Source organism: Adiantum capillus-veneris, chromosome 2, assembly GCF_014529385.1.
Source record: "Adiantum capillus-veneris isolate H3 chromosome 2, ASM1452938v2, whole genome shotgun sequence".
NCBI classification, from domain to species: domain Eukaryota; kingdom Viridiplantae; phylum Streptophyta; class Polypodiopsida; order Polypodiales; family Pteridaceae; genus Adiantum; species Adiantum capillus-veneris.
The window spans coordinates 24,677,850-24,691,778 of NC_140932.1; positions in this window are offsets into that span (position 1 = coordinate 24,677,850).

Consider the following 13,929-nt stretch of genomic DNA (forward strand, 5'->3'; position numbering starts at 1 on the left):
GTCGAAACGACACAAAACTTCTCAGGAAGCTTAACAACATCGAGGGCAATGCAACCATGGAGTATCTCCGGGTTTGGATCACCAAAAGTAGGTCGGAACAACCGATTCGGCGGCGGACACACAAAGCGTCATTTTGGCATAACGGCTAAAATTGACGACCAAATGACATGAAACTTCACAAGCAGCTTCAAATATACATGGATGACTTATGTTTGCAAGCAAAACCCAAAAGAAAGCTGATTCACTTACCGATGGTGAAAAAGACGCTTTCGGGCAACCAAATGGAGAAAGATGGAGAACGGGGAGCCAAAGTCAAGTTCAACCAAATAGGTGGCTTCACAACATATCCAATGAGCTGGAAATGCAACTCTCGAGAAGAAAAGTTGAAGAAATTCAACTCCAAGGCAAAAAGACGACTTCGGAGACTGAAATGCCTATAAGGGGCTTTTTAGCTAAACTAATGACTTTTTAAGTTGAAAACTAGTTAGCAGGGCTTAGGGCACTAGCACAAAGCATTCTTTGCACAAAAAGACCAACATTTCAAGAAAAGACATCATACGCGTTTGATGTCTCACAGCATGATTTTCACATCCATTTCAACATTTGAGTGCATAGCCTCATTCCACATGTTAATCACATCCTATGAACCAAGTATCATGAGAATTGGAGTTAGAAAACCCAAGGAAAACCAAAAAGACGGAAAGTAGGCCATAAAATTGATTTTTGGTCCTAATTTTGTCAAAATAACTCCAAACTCATTGAAACTTTGTAGGATTGTTGATTAACACATCTACAAGCTATCTGGAACCAAAAAGCACCATTTTGACACAAAAGACATCATACGCGTATGATGTCTATTTGCACTTACAGAGCCAAAATTGCTCATTTGTCATCATACATCCATTATATATATCTAATACATGCTACATATGAAGTTTGGAACCATTTGGTCAAGTGGATCACCCCATTAGCCCAATTGAGAGAAAATCCTTCATCCAAAGCCTATTTTTGGCCCAAATCCAACATACTCAAGTCCAAACCAAGATTTGAGTAGAGACAGTCCTTCACTAGTACATGGGGAGTCCACAGAATCAATCCCATGAAAAATTGATGAAAAAGACATCATACGCGTATGATGTCTCCAGAGCCATTTTTAGCCCAAAATCTATCCAAAATTCATAAATCCACTGAATAAGCCTATCTAAAGCCATATCCAAGCTTATAGAGAAATTTGGTCCAAAAATACACTAAAAGACATCATACGCGTATGATGTCTCACTATGTGATTTTGGCACCTCAGGGCTTCAACTACCAAACAGAAGTGATCTACATGCCATTTGAAGGTGAACCACCAAGTTTTATCCAATTTGGATCATAAAATCCAATTCCCTTTCAAAATTTTGCCAAGAGCCTAAACTGGACTAAACTGGCCAAAACTTGACCAAATGGTATCCAAATTCAAATCCAAGCATATGATACTCATGTATACACTATCAGCTACAAGCACAACCAATATGAAGTCATTTTGACACAAAAGACATCATACGCGTATGATGTCTCCAGCATGATTTTGAGCCCAGTTTGCATATTTTTTCACCTACCCTGCATCCTTAGGCCCTGAATAGCTCATGTTTCAATTTTCAAGTCATTTGAATAGTTAAAAGCTTCATTTCGTCTTTCAGTACTAAAAAGACGCTAACTTCTGAAATTGGAGTTACAGGATCCATGGATTCCGCCAAGTTATCGGCAACGAAGAGAAAAAGACCGACAATCAAAGATGCTCTTGCGGAAGCGGAACCCTTTGACATTCCAGCAGAAACCCTCAAGCCAACCAAAACTTGGGTGGAGGAAGCAGTACTGGAACAAGAGGGAATAAAGATCTACCAGGGGACTTTCAGAGATCCTCAAGGGCAAGCGGTGGATATACCGATGATCCCACAAGAATTGGTGGATTATAGCAGGTCAGAGAACATCAGCAGGTACCTGGAAAGGGCAGACTTGCACAGTTTCTTCACCTCGAGACCATCAGGTGTGGATACAAGAAGAGTGTACGAGTTGGCAACATCCATTCAGAAGGATGCGAAAGCCACATTGACAGCAATAGATGGAGAGAAAGTAGAGGTACAGATCACTCCACAGCTCATTGCAGATGCATTGAAGCTGAACAACAAAGGGAGCTCTGTCAGGGAAAGAAGGGAGGCTATAGAGGTTTATGGGTCCAAGAAACAGAATGCAACTTATGGAGATATGGCAGACCAAAGAGCAGCAACCCTTTGCCGACTGTACAACCAATTTCTCCATATTTGCAGTAAAAGACCGCAAAAGTATACAACACCGCCCCATGCCATTGCAACTACCATCACATGGGCATTGAAGAGCAATATGCCAAAAGAGGTGAATTACGCTCAACACATCCACGAGCAAGTAATTGCCATGCACAACGAGAAGCCAAAGTATATAGGAGGAGCTGAAGTTCTGACAAGAATAGCTTATGAAGCTATTGGAGCCAGAGATCAATGGCCAAAGGTTCCCTCCCAGAATGAGTGGCTTAGAGAAGCCGATGAGGAGGAAGAACAGCCTGAAGTATCCAAGAGGGCGTCCACAAGAGCACGCAGGAAACTAGAAATAGTTTCAGAACCTGAAGAGAATGTGGATGAGCCGATTATGAAGAAAGCAAAGAAGAAGGTTGCTCCCAAGCAAACCAAAAGTCAGAAAGCGGCAAGAATGGAAAGACTGGTGGAGCAGTTTAGAGCGGAAAGAGCTCTAAAGGGGGACTTTGAAGAAAAGTGGGTGCCAGACCCCACTAAAGTCGGAACTAGCTCAGCCAGGCCACATGTTGATCAATATGATCAATATATTAGAGCTTATGAGGAGTCAGAGGCTATACTGGAGCAGCAACCTGTCGAGCCATACACTGAAGAGGAAGTACAGCTTTTAAAAGCTGAGCTGAAAAAGGACGACAAGGGGAAGAAGAAAGTAGATGAGTCTACTGAACCTCAAGAGAAAGACGGGCAAGCAAACAAAGGGAAAGCCAAGATGACTGAGGACAATCAGCCCTCCTTTACTGATGTACCAAGCCCGAAGAAGACGGAAATCATTGTGGAAGAGACCACAGTAGAGATGGACACGGCTGGTATGGAAAAGCCGGAGGCCGGGACCAAGGAAAAGGAGATAGATCCAATTCAGCAAAAGAAAAATGATTATGAGGATCTGGTAGCGATAGGGTACACTGAAGAAGAGGCCCTTGAGGCGGTTTATGGGATCACCCTACAAAAACGAGATGATCGGAGAGGGACAGAGGAAAATACAAAGAGTACAAAAGAAAGTGATGAAAAACTGGAAGAGCAGAACGTACTAGAAGAGCCGAAGCCAGTGGAGGTGGTGGCCAAAAAAGCTTTAGAGTTGACAGATGAAGATGAAAAAGACATGCACATGGTGCATGAACTGCTCAACAAGATCAAAGAAAGATCCAAGGCAAAGGAAGCGGAGATTGAGATAGCCAAACAAAGGGAAGCCGAGTTGCAGAGGAAATTAGAGGATGCTATGACTGAATCTGAAAGTCATATAGCATCACTCTACGATGTGGAAAACGAGAGAGACGGCTTGATACTCCAGCTAGCTGAGGCCTCAAGAGAAGTAACAAGTGCACAGGAAGCAAGGGAGCGGATGGAAGACGACTTGGAGGCGGCTAAAGATGAGCTCATTGAGCTAAGGGAAAGAGTCGAGCTCCAAGAAAGAACAATCACTAGACTCAGGACTACCCCTAGAGCTAGCAGAGCAGGAACCGAACAAGAGGGAGCTCTTGTACCAGCTCTGGAAGACCAGGTCCGAAGCTTACAAAGAGAGCTAAGATTAGAGCAAGTGCAAAGGTTGCACATTGCGGAGGGATCATTGGCAGCAGAGGAGAGGCTCACTTTAGAAAATCAAACACTAAGAACAGAGAATGAGACCCTCCGCAAACAGCTCCAAGATCTACAAGAGCAACAAAGAAGAGAGACAGAGACACCACAAGAAGGATCAGGTGGAGCAGCCATAGAGCTACCAGAAACTGGAGAGGCAACCACAATTGAAGATCCAGCCCCAGTTCACGAGGTGACCTCAACTTCAGGAATCTCTGAAGAAGAAGAACAAAGGCTCCATGACCAAATAGAAAAGTCAGCAGAGGAGAGTGCCAAGGCGGAAATGGAATAGGAGAGGAGACTCCTAATCTCCATTAGACTTCAGGGACTAGACACAAAAGTGCTCCATGAAGAGTGGATGCAACCCAGCCTGCCTTTCCCTTTGATGAAGTTTAAAGTGATAAAAACGAAAAAGAGAATAGAGGAGGAGCAGTATGTCGCTCTTTATGAAGGCGACATCACAAAAGAGGAACAATCAAAGAAGATTGTAGATTCGCAGCCTAGATGGAGGAAAGGTTGGCTGAACAAATACCCAGCCTATCTCATCTACTTGGTGGAGGCACCAAAGGAGATTCGGGAGAATGCAACCTTCTGCCCGGTGCCAAGAGTCAGAAGCTGGAAAGAGCATGGCAGGATTGTAGAAAAGAAGCCAAATTGGCTTAATTACCCCAGGATGCCAGGACCAAAGGCAGGAGAGAGAATAGGTAAAGCCTACATGGTGAAAACCCTAACGGGCACCATCAAGCTCTTTACTGGCTCTCCTGACCTTTCGTGTCAGATGCTCAAGAAAATTTGCAGGACTCTCTTAGCTTGCATTGAAGTGTTCGCGCCAGATAAAGCCACGACCTCGAGTCTACTATCGACGGCCGACACAGTGACTGATATGATGTATGATCTTTCATTGCAGCCTTCTCCAAAAGTGTTGCACCTCCTATACCAGAGGATTATGTTTTTGCCTAGCTTCCACATGCAAACATTCGAAGAAGCTTTCTACACCGGCTTTTTCACCCACGAAAGCAAAATATTCGGCCCAACCTTGACCATCGGCAACCTGCGATACGAATCACATTTGCAGATGCTCAAGACGACAGGACTTTGTTGACCAAGCATAAAGTTCATGTCAAGGACGACATGAACGCGGAGGGGGGGAGTGTTGAGCCAGCAGAGGATCACACCCACATTTTTGCTCACACTCATCATTTTTGTAACCATTGATTGTAATAAATTTCTTTCCGACATTGATTTTGAATTGAGCCATTCATTAAGTAACGGGACTCAATTGAGTTTCCAGCTTGTAATCCCGAAGTAATTTCACTTGCTGATGTAATTAGTTAGAGATGTTCTCACCTCCAAGGCTGAGGTATATAAGCCAAAGTTTTTGTAACCTAAGGGGATTCAGATTATTAATCAAAGTGAGTTTTTGAGCACCGTGACTGTGTCTGAGAGAGAGTGAGAGAGAGAGACAGAGTCTTATCTACTTGCTACGCGAGCTACGGAGCCGCCATTGGAGAAGCGACACCGCCATTGTGTTAGCAACGGCGAGAGCTACGCACTGATACTGATAGCCGTTTTTTCGGCTCTTTGTAATTACCACAGTGAGTTACCTCACCCTACCAAAATCACCCAAACACTGTGGCTATCCCTACCATTTCACTGTACATAGGCGTGCGTGAGTCACGGGACTTTTCCCATATCTTCTTAAAAAACCCTCAATTAGCTAGTCATTGGGCTAGTTGAGCCAAAAAAAAATTTATAAAAAATATTAAAAATATAAGTATATTATGTCTCATGCGTATGTAAATATTTCTTTGTATATAGGGCCTAAATAAAAGATTTTTTCATAATTATTTTGGTATTTATTTAAACATTTATACCTAAGTGTGTGCTATTTATGCTCTATACATTGCCTCACCATTACCACAATTTTTTCTTACCATTTTTCATACTCTTTATTCCATATAGAAATATTTTCATGTAAGCTTCTCTTATATTTGGTGTAACTCCACCCGAACAAAAATCCAAAAAACTAGTTTTATTTATGTGTATATTTTTTTCACTATTGTGATTTTTTCCTTCCTACATATATTCTCTATTACTCTCATAAATTAGACCACCAAAAATATTCATCTTTTTATGGTAGACTTATAATGAGAGAGATTTATTTTGACCCCTTTATATTTTTCCACCTATATTATTTATATTTGACATGTACATATTTTTTAGACCCCTCAATATTTGATTTTCTTAGTTGTACTATTCACTTATATCATGATCTCAACAATATCTTCAATTATAGACCTACCAAATAAGGTCAAGGGTAGGTGGCATGCATACATGCACTATGGAGGGCTCACACTTGGAGGTATTCAAAAGAATCATCCAAAGAAGGACCCCACAAGGACCTTTGCAGTGGAAAAAAACGGTCGGTTTTGCTGAATTTTTAAAGTTCACTTGCTCTCTGAATTTGAAAAGGTGATACAAACAAAAGTTGTAGCTCGTGGGCTGAACTTTTGCCTCAAATTTTTTCATATTTTTTTGAGCTACGAGCTGTGAGCTATGATTTTTTTAGTGGACCCCAGTTTTCCCATGCTATGCAGCCACACTCTCTCTTCCACTTTTATCATTTTCCTCTTTCACACACACTTCTCCACTCATCATCCCCATCTCTCTCACCACTCCTCTCTGCACACTACTCACCTTCTCCTCAACCTTGAAGAATAAGAGAAACCATGGTGAACTCATACCTCCCACACACAATTCCATTTCAAAATTGACCACCTAGTCTCATTTTTCCTCCTCCAATTTACCCATATCTATCAAAAAAACCACAAAATTCAGCCTCTTCTCTTAAAAGACAGCATCATGGTGGTTGATTACTCAGCTTCAATTATCTTGTCTCTCAAGGAAGGTCAAGAGTGGAGAAAAAATGTACCGTCAAAGCTAGTGGACCGTCAACAGGCGTCAAAATCGGCCCTACTCAAGACACTTGGAGCATCAACCTTGTAAGAAAGCCACCTTTTCTTACCTCTTAAGAGTTTTTTTCTTCCTTATTTGTATCCTACATGGATACTCCCATTGTAAATATCCAATTCCATTTGTAAATTAATACTAACTCTACTAACACTAACCCACTATGAAAAGTCCTATCACCTCCATTTCTCTCCTCTCTCTTTCCTCACCAACTTCTTGATAATTCCAAGCAAAAGAAATTAGATAAATTGCTGAAAATCTAACCCAACCATGGTTAGAGGAGTAACCCTAGCCTTCAAAATTGCTATAAAAGGAGGGTGTAGCTAGCACAAAGGGGGAGCCATAAGCAAGAGCACTATGCTATAGCTTGAGAAGCCAAGCTTAACCTCTTTAGAAGGAGCTCTTGAGTGGAAGCTCATTGTCTTATGCATGTGCATGTGTTGTAATAGGGGATTAGCAAGGGAACTCTATGCCATTGTAAGAGAGAGAGTGATCATTCAATTGAGAGTAGGAAACCTATCATTTCTCCTACTAGTGTAAGCCCAACATTCGCTGAATCAAGGAGGGTGGATTTGGACTAAGCTTGGATACTTTGTCTCCCTTCCAACGTGAAGTAATGGACAACAATGATGCGTAAGTGTCTTGGCGTTTTTTGTTAAGTTCTTGATAGCTTGTCTCTGGTGTTGTCATCAATCTAGCCATAAATCCCACATACTGTAAGAGGGCGACAGGGTGGAGAGGACTCCCCTGGCCTTAAGACAGTGATTGGGGTGGCTTTTCTTGTGATGTGTTGTGGTGAAATTTACGCAAGCTATGTTGAACAAATACTAATCTCACTTTGATTTGTCATGACAGATTTGTAAGAAGGTATTAATGCAACAAGCACCCCCTCCCCCTTTCTCTCTCTTTCTTAAATATATAATTGTGTTTGCTTGATCATTGCCGATACGTTTCAAAGCAGCCCGAGCACTATCTCTCTCCCTGTCTCTCTCTCTCTCGTGTTTTAGTGTGTGAGAGTGTTCCATTGGTGTTAGGGTTAGTGTAAATTCCTTGCTTGTTTGTGGGTTGCTCTAACGATTCTCCTCTTTTGCGTCCTAGTTCGCTCTTAAAGTAGGTGGTGCCCCTTGTGTAGTTGGGATTTGGCTGTGGGTTTGTTGTTTTGGTTTGTGTTGTGTTGTGCCCCAGCCCCATTGAGTAGCACGGGAGCCTTGAAGGGTGTCTAGAGGTTGCTCTTCTTGTTGCCCGCCCCGGACCGCCTCAAATTGGTGCCCCCACTGAGGAACGGCTTGTGTATTTTTGTGTAGAATCAACCTTTAGCATAGTCAAGTAGTTTGCATGAATCACGAAGATTTGTATGATCCCTTCATTCCCATTGCAAGGCAAAAGGTACACATAATTGTTAGTACTAAGTTGCAATTTCAACGTGTCATTCGTAGAATTTTAGGTCCTCTTAGGTTGGCCGAGATAAACGCTTCAGTAAATCCTTTTATTTTGCCTCTCATTAGGTACGACCTTAGTTTGGACGTCTATATTTTTGTTTTGTTTTAAGCATTAGGACATGCATAGGCCATGGATAATGGCCCAGGAATAGAGGTTTTTCCCTTTCATTTTACTCCACACATTAGAATAAACGTTGCAATTAGTAGAAAGATCCATTTTCAACAACGAATGGTGTTCATGTTTGGTGCCCAAAGAGCAGGAGAAATTCTTGCATCACCAAACCCTGTCATTCTACCTCTCATCAACTACCACACTTCTTTTGATGTACATGTGTTCATTTTATTTTAAAATGAAGTGCAGCCCGGCAAAATAGTGTGTATGTTTGTTTTTTCTTTGTCCAAGTTGTTACAAGAAACAAAAAAACGATCATTTGTTCTAACTGGGAATGTGTGTGCAGTGAAAGTTCAATCCTTAGAGATCTAGCTCTATTACCAATTGAGTTGCAGGAGCAAGTAGTAAGGCGTCTCCCTCAGAACAAGAGGGTGGTGAAGTTAAGACGGAAGGTCCTACGCGTGGATTCCATTTTCCTCTTGTTGTTGGGCACTAAGGAAGACCGCGCATTCATCCAACTAGTGTGTGCCCTAAGATTGGTAAATAGAGTGAAATTTGGCGTTTGGCGAGTGCATTTCACCATTGAGGAAGACTCTTCAGGAAACTTGCGGCCAGAGTTCATGCTTCATAGACTCACATTTGGTGAATTTTTCCCTCATTTGCGTCTTATTAATAGTCTTCCTTTCACTTTCAACAAAGGAGATAGGGAGCTATTCAGAGCTTGTCTTAATAAAGAGAGCATAGAGAAGATTGCAAATTTGTATAAATTCTCATCCTTCTCTACTTTCTATGACACTTTGTTCATAGAGACATTGTAAATCTCTTTATGCTTTTGAATGATTTAACCATAATCCTAAGGAGTTTTTGTCCAGGAATTTTGTAGCATAAGTGGAGTCTTTAAATCTTGCAAACTTGATTGGACTTGATGAGGATGTTCTTTATGAAATTGTGAGAAGGTTGCCTCACTTCGACTGTGTGGAACTCGAAGGAGAGGATCTCCTAGTCAATTGCTACTTTCTCACGGCCTTCGACGAGCATGAAGATCTAGTTTTTACACAAACCGCTTGTGCGTTGGGAATTGTAGAGCAAGTGCAATTTATCACTTGGGACGTGGTTGCTCTTTTGGATCCAGAAAATGAAGTTCTAGAGATTTCTGTTTATCGCCTTAGCTTTGAAGAATTTCAACCCTTCTTAGAGCTCATCAATAGTCTACCTTTTTGTTTTGATCAAACAAATCGGGACCTTATTGAAGCTTGGATAGCTGAAGAAGAAAACCTAGAGTGGTATTTTCTCACTTCTTCATTTGCAAGCGAGTGGTTCTAAATCTCTATTGTATCCCTTATTGTAACTCGTGTTGTAATCTTTCTTCATAATGGAGAGCCAACGCCAAATGTCTGGATATCCTCTTTTCTTTGGAGAGCCTGGAGAGGATGCAGAATTATTTTTAGCAAATTTCAAGATGTCTTGCCGTATCAAGAGGATAGTAACCGATCAAGAACGTGTAGAAATGTTTGAGGTGGTCCTTAGGAAAGATGCTAGTACTTGGTTTGACTCTTTGCCTGAGGAAGTTAAGGGGAATTACACAGAAGTTTTGAATCGTTTTAAGAGATACTTCTTTGATCCCCAAAACACTCAAAAACTATGGCAAGACATTGTTTCTCATAAGCAAAAAGACTTAGATGACTACTACTTGTACAAGCAAGAGTTTCTACGTCTTTGGGCTCTATGGATACGAAATGTTGCTAACCCTGGTGATGGTGCAGAATTTTTAAAGAAGGAGAGGTTCATAGCCGGACTCTTTCCTGACCTTAAGGTAAAAGTTGAGGCGGGTGCACCTACTACTTTTGATGCAGCTGAAACTAGGGCTGCTGAGAAATATAGGAAACTCAAGTGCTTAAGGGGAGAGGTTCCAATAGAAGGTCTTAGACCCAAAGGTAAGTCACAAGCATCAACATCGAGGGAGCTTCCTGAGGCAACGACGGAAGTAATTGAGAAGTTAAACGAATCTTTAAGCAGCCTGTCAATTCACCTTGCACAGGCTGTAGGTCCAAAGGGGCAAGCAAAGAAGTCTGAAGAGCGAGATCCACGACCTAGGAGAGTCTTGCAATGTTGGAATTGCGGAGAGTCTAGACATGGGATGTATAATTGTCCTTGGCCCCGTGGGGAGCCAGGGAGACCTAACTTGAATTACCCAGTGATGAATGCAGGTGAAGGAACTGGTCAACAACCAAGGCTTCTACAAAGACCAAATGGACCAAGACCACCTCCACAAGGGGTAGAAGGAGTTCCACCTTTGCCAGATCCAAATGTGCATGTGGTAGAGGTGACAAACTCAAATGAGGTTGACATGGAAGCCAATGGCATTAAGCGTGGCCGAGGAAAAGGTAAAGAGAAAGAAGGAGTCACATCACAGAGTGACCATGGACAAGGCAAGAAGGAAAAATAAACCAAGGAAACCAAGAGGACTCGACGTCATATCAACCTCCAAGACTTCCCTCTTGGACATGGTATGGCTCCGTACAACTTGTTGGAAGACATGAGAGGTAAGGGTCCTGATATTTCATGGCCTCAATTTCTTGCATTATGTCCACAAGTAAGGAGGGATTTAACAAGGGCAGTTAGCACTAGGAGAAAGGTAAAATAGGGTGTGCCTGTTGTAAAAATTGCACAAGCTGAAATGAATGAGGACATTACACCGGTGCTAGACTGTTACATCAAAGGAAGATTGGTTAGGAAAGGTCTAGTGGATGGGGGTGCACAAATTTGCATCATGACAGAGGGACTCATGCAAAGACTAGGCATGCACATCCATGAGACACCTGAAATCAAAGTCAAGATGGCAAACAATAGCAAGGCTAGGTGTGTAGGCATTTGTAAAAATGTCTTTGTAGAGGCCTTTGGCATTAAGAAAGCGGTGGATTTTTATGTTATGTCGACCAAGGGAAGTGGTTATCCATTTATCCTAGGAAGACCATGGCTAATGAAAATGCGAGCTTTGCAGGATTGGGAGAGTGGGAAATTAATTTGCAGGAATGACAATCATAAGAAGATTGTCTTTGACATGAAGGAGCAACGCCAAGAGGAGCTCCATGAAGAATCATCTCAAAGTGAGACGGAAGAAGGTTGGACCGATAGCACTTCAGAAGAAGAAAGTAGCGGCAGCATTACTGAAGAGGAGTCTTCCATCGAAGTCATGGGGGTAAGGTTTAAGCCAAACAACCAAGAGACCTCTTGTCAAGGCTTGGAGGAGGTAGGTCCCCAAGAGAACGAAGGTGTTCAAGATGAAGGGATGCTGGAAGGTATGCTATCAACAACACTTACAAAGGATGAAAGAGAGGAGTTCAAATGTGTGCTAAGGAAGTTTCCTAGGCTTTTTGCTAAAGACTACACCGATGTGCGTGGAGTAGATGTTGTTCAACACAAAATTGAGTTGAAGCCAGAGGCCACACCTAAGGCTCAGAAGCTACGAAGGCTAGGAGTCATCAAGGAGCAGGCTTTACTCAAGGAGGTAAGAAAGCTTCTAGCAGCAGGGTTCATTTATCCAGTGGAGAATTCAGAGTGGGTCTCTCCTGTTGTTGTCACTCCTAAGAAGAACGGCAAGTGGAGGGTGTGTGTGGATTACCGTCCCCTCAATGAGGCAACAAAGAGAGATCACTTTCCCCTCCCATTCCAGGATGAGATACTAAATGAAGTAGCTGGTCATGAGAAGTACACTGTGTGTGATGGCTACTCGGGTTACTTTCAAATAGGTATCGCATTGGAGGATCAATTGAAAACAACCTTTATCACTCCTTGGGGTTGTTATGCTTTTAGAGTCATGTCATTTGGTCTGACAAATGCTCCTGCAACATTCCAACGTTTCATGAACATGGTGTTTCAAGCATTCTTTGGAAAGTCAATTAGGGTGTTCATTGATGATTTCTGTATTTATAGCTCAAAATCATTGCATCTACAAAGGGTAGAAGAAGGTCTAAAGAAGCTCTATGACATGGGAGGTCAACTCAACCCCGACAAGTGTCACATAGCTGAGGATGAAGTGATCTTGCTCGGTCACAAGGTTTCCTATAAAGGCATTGAGGTGGATCCTTCAAAGGCAAAGTCTCTTATTGAGCTCCCATCACCGAAGAGTCTTAAGGAGGTCATCTCTTTCATTCAGAAGGTGAAGTATATGTCACGCTTCATTCACTTAGCCTCGGAGTTGCTTCATCCTTTGCAAAAGTTGACACAACAAGTAGAATTTGCATGGTCTGATGAGCTTGAAGAGTATTTTTGTAACATTAAAGTCATTTTGTCAGAGCTACCAACACTCATGCCTCCTTGTTGGGAGTACACATTCTTTGTTACCTCTAGTGTTGGAAGGGAAACAATTGGTGCCATGTTGCTACAACAAGATCCCCACAGTACAAGGATGCAACCCATCTACTTTGCTAGTAGGGTCATGAAGGTTTTGGAGAGAGACTACACAGAAGCAGAACTCATGATGCTTTCTCTCATGTTTGCGGTGAGAAAGTTTAGATCCTACTTGCTCCCAAAACCTTTTGTAATCCTCACCGCAGAGAATTTGTTCCCTTGGGTGTCATCTCAAATGAATCTTAGTACTAGGATCTCAAAGTGGATTATGGAGTTGCAAGAGTTTCAATACTCTTTCAAGGTAGAAGATAGTGTGCGTGCACAATTGGCAGGGATTCTCACTTATAGGGTACATGAGAAGAAAATTAAGGTGCCTCAAGTAAAGACCCTACCATTGCCACCACCAAAAAGTATTCCCAATGCTTTTACCTTGTTCTTTGATGGAGCTTTTCGACGAGCCACAGGGGAAGCAGGGGGAGGGCTAGTGTTGCTCAACCCAAGTGGAGAGGTGGTCATGAAAGAGAAGGTCAATCTACCAGGTTCAACTAGCAACAATGAAGCAGAATACGACACACTACTTCATGGTTTGAAGATGTGCATTGGCCAAGGGATAAAACGTCTCATGGTAAAGGGAGATGCACTTCTCATTGTTAAACAGATTTTAGGCATTTGGGCATGCAAGAATGAAAGCTTAAGGACAAAAGTTCATGCCATTCGTAAGATGTTTAATCAGTTTGAAGAAGTGCAACTATATCATATTCCGAGGAAACAAAATGAAGATGCCGATTTACTTGCACAACAAGCAGTTACATGTGTTGAGAGAGAAGTGCAGGTCATCATGGTGGCAGCAGCTGTCAAGCAACCGAGATACCAAGGATTGGAGTCATTGGCTCCCATTATCGGCTACATTTTGGAGGTGAGTTTCCACCAGACTTCACAAAAGCTCAGAAGAGGAGACTCATGAAGAAGGCAAGCGCATATCTCTTCCTAGAAGGCTCCCTCTATCAAAGAGGGAAGGATCAAGTGTGCAGAAGAGTACCAACTATCGCGGAGATTCCAGCCATTCTAAAAGGTTTGCATGAAGAGGCATGTGCTGGTCATTTTTCCCAAGAATTAACTGTGAAGAAGATTTTGCTTGCGGGGTATGTTTGGCCAAGTC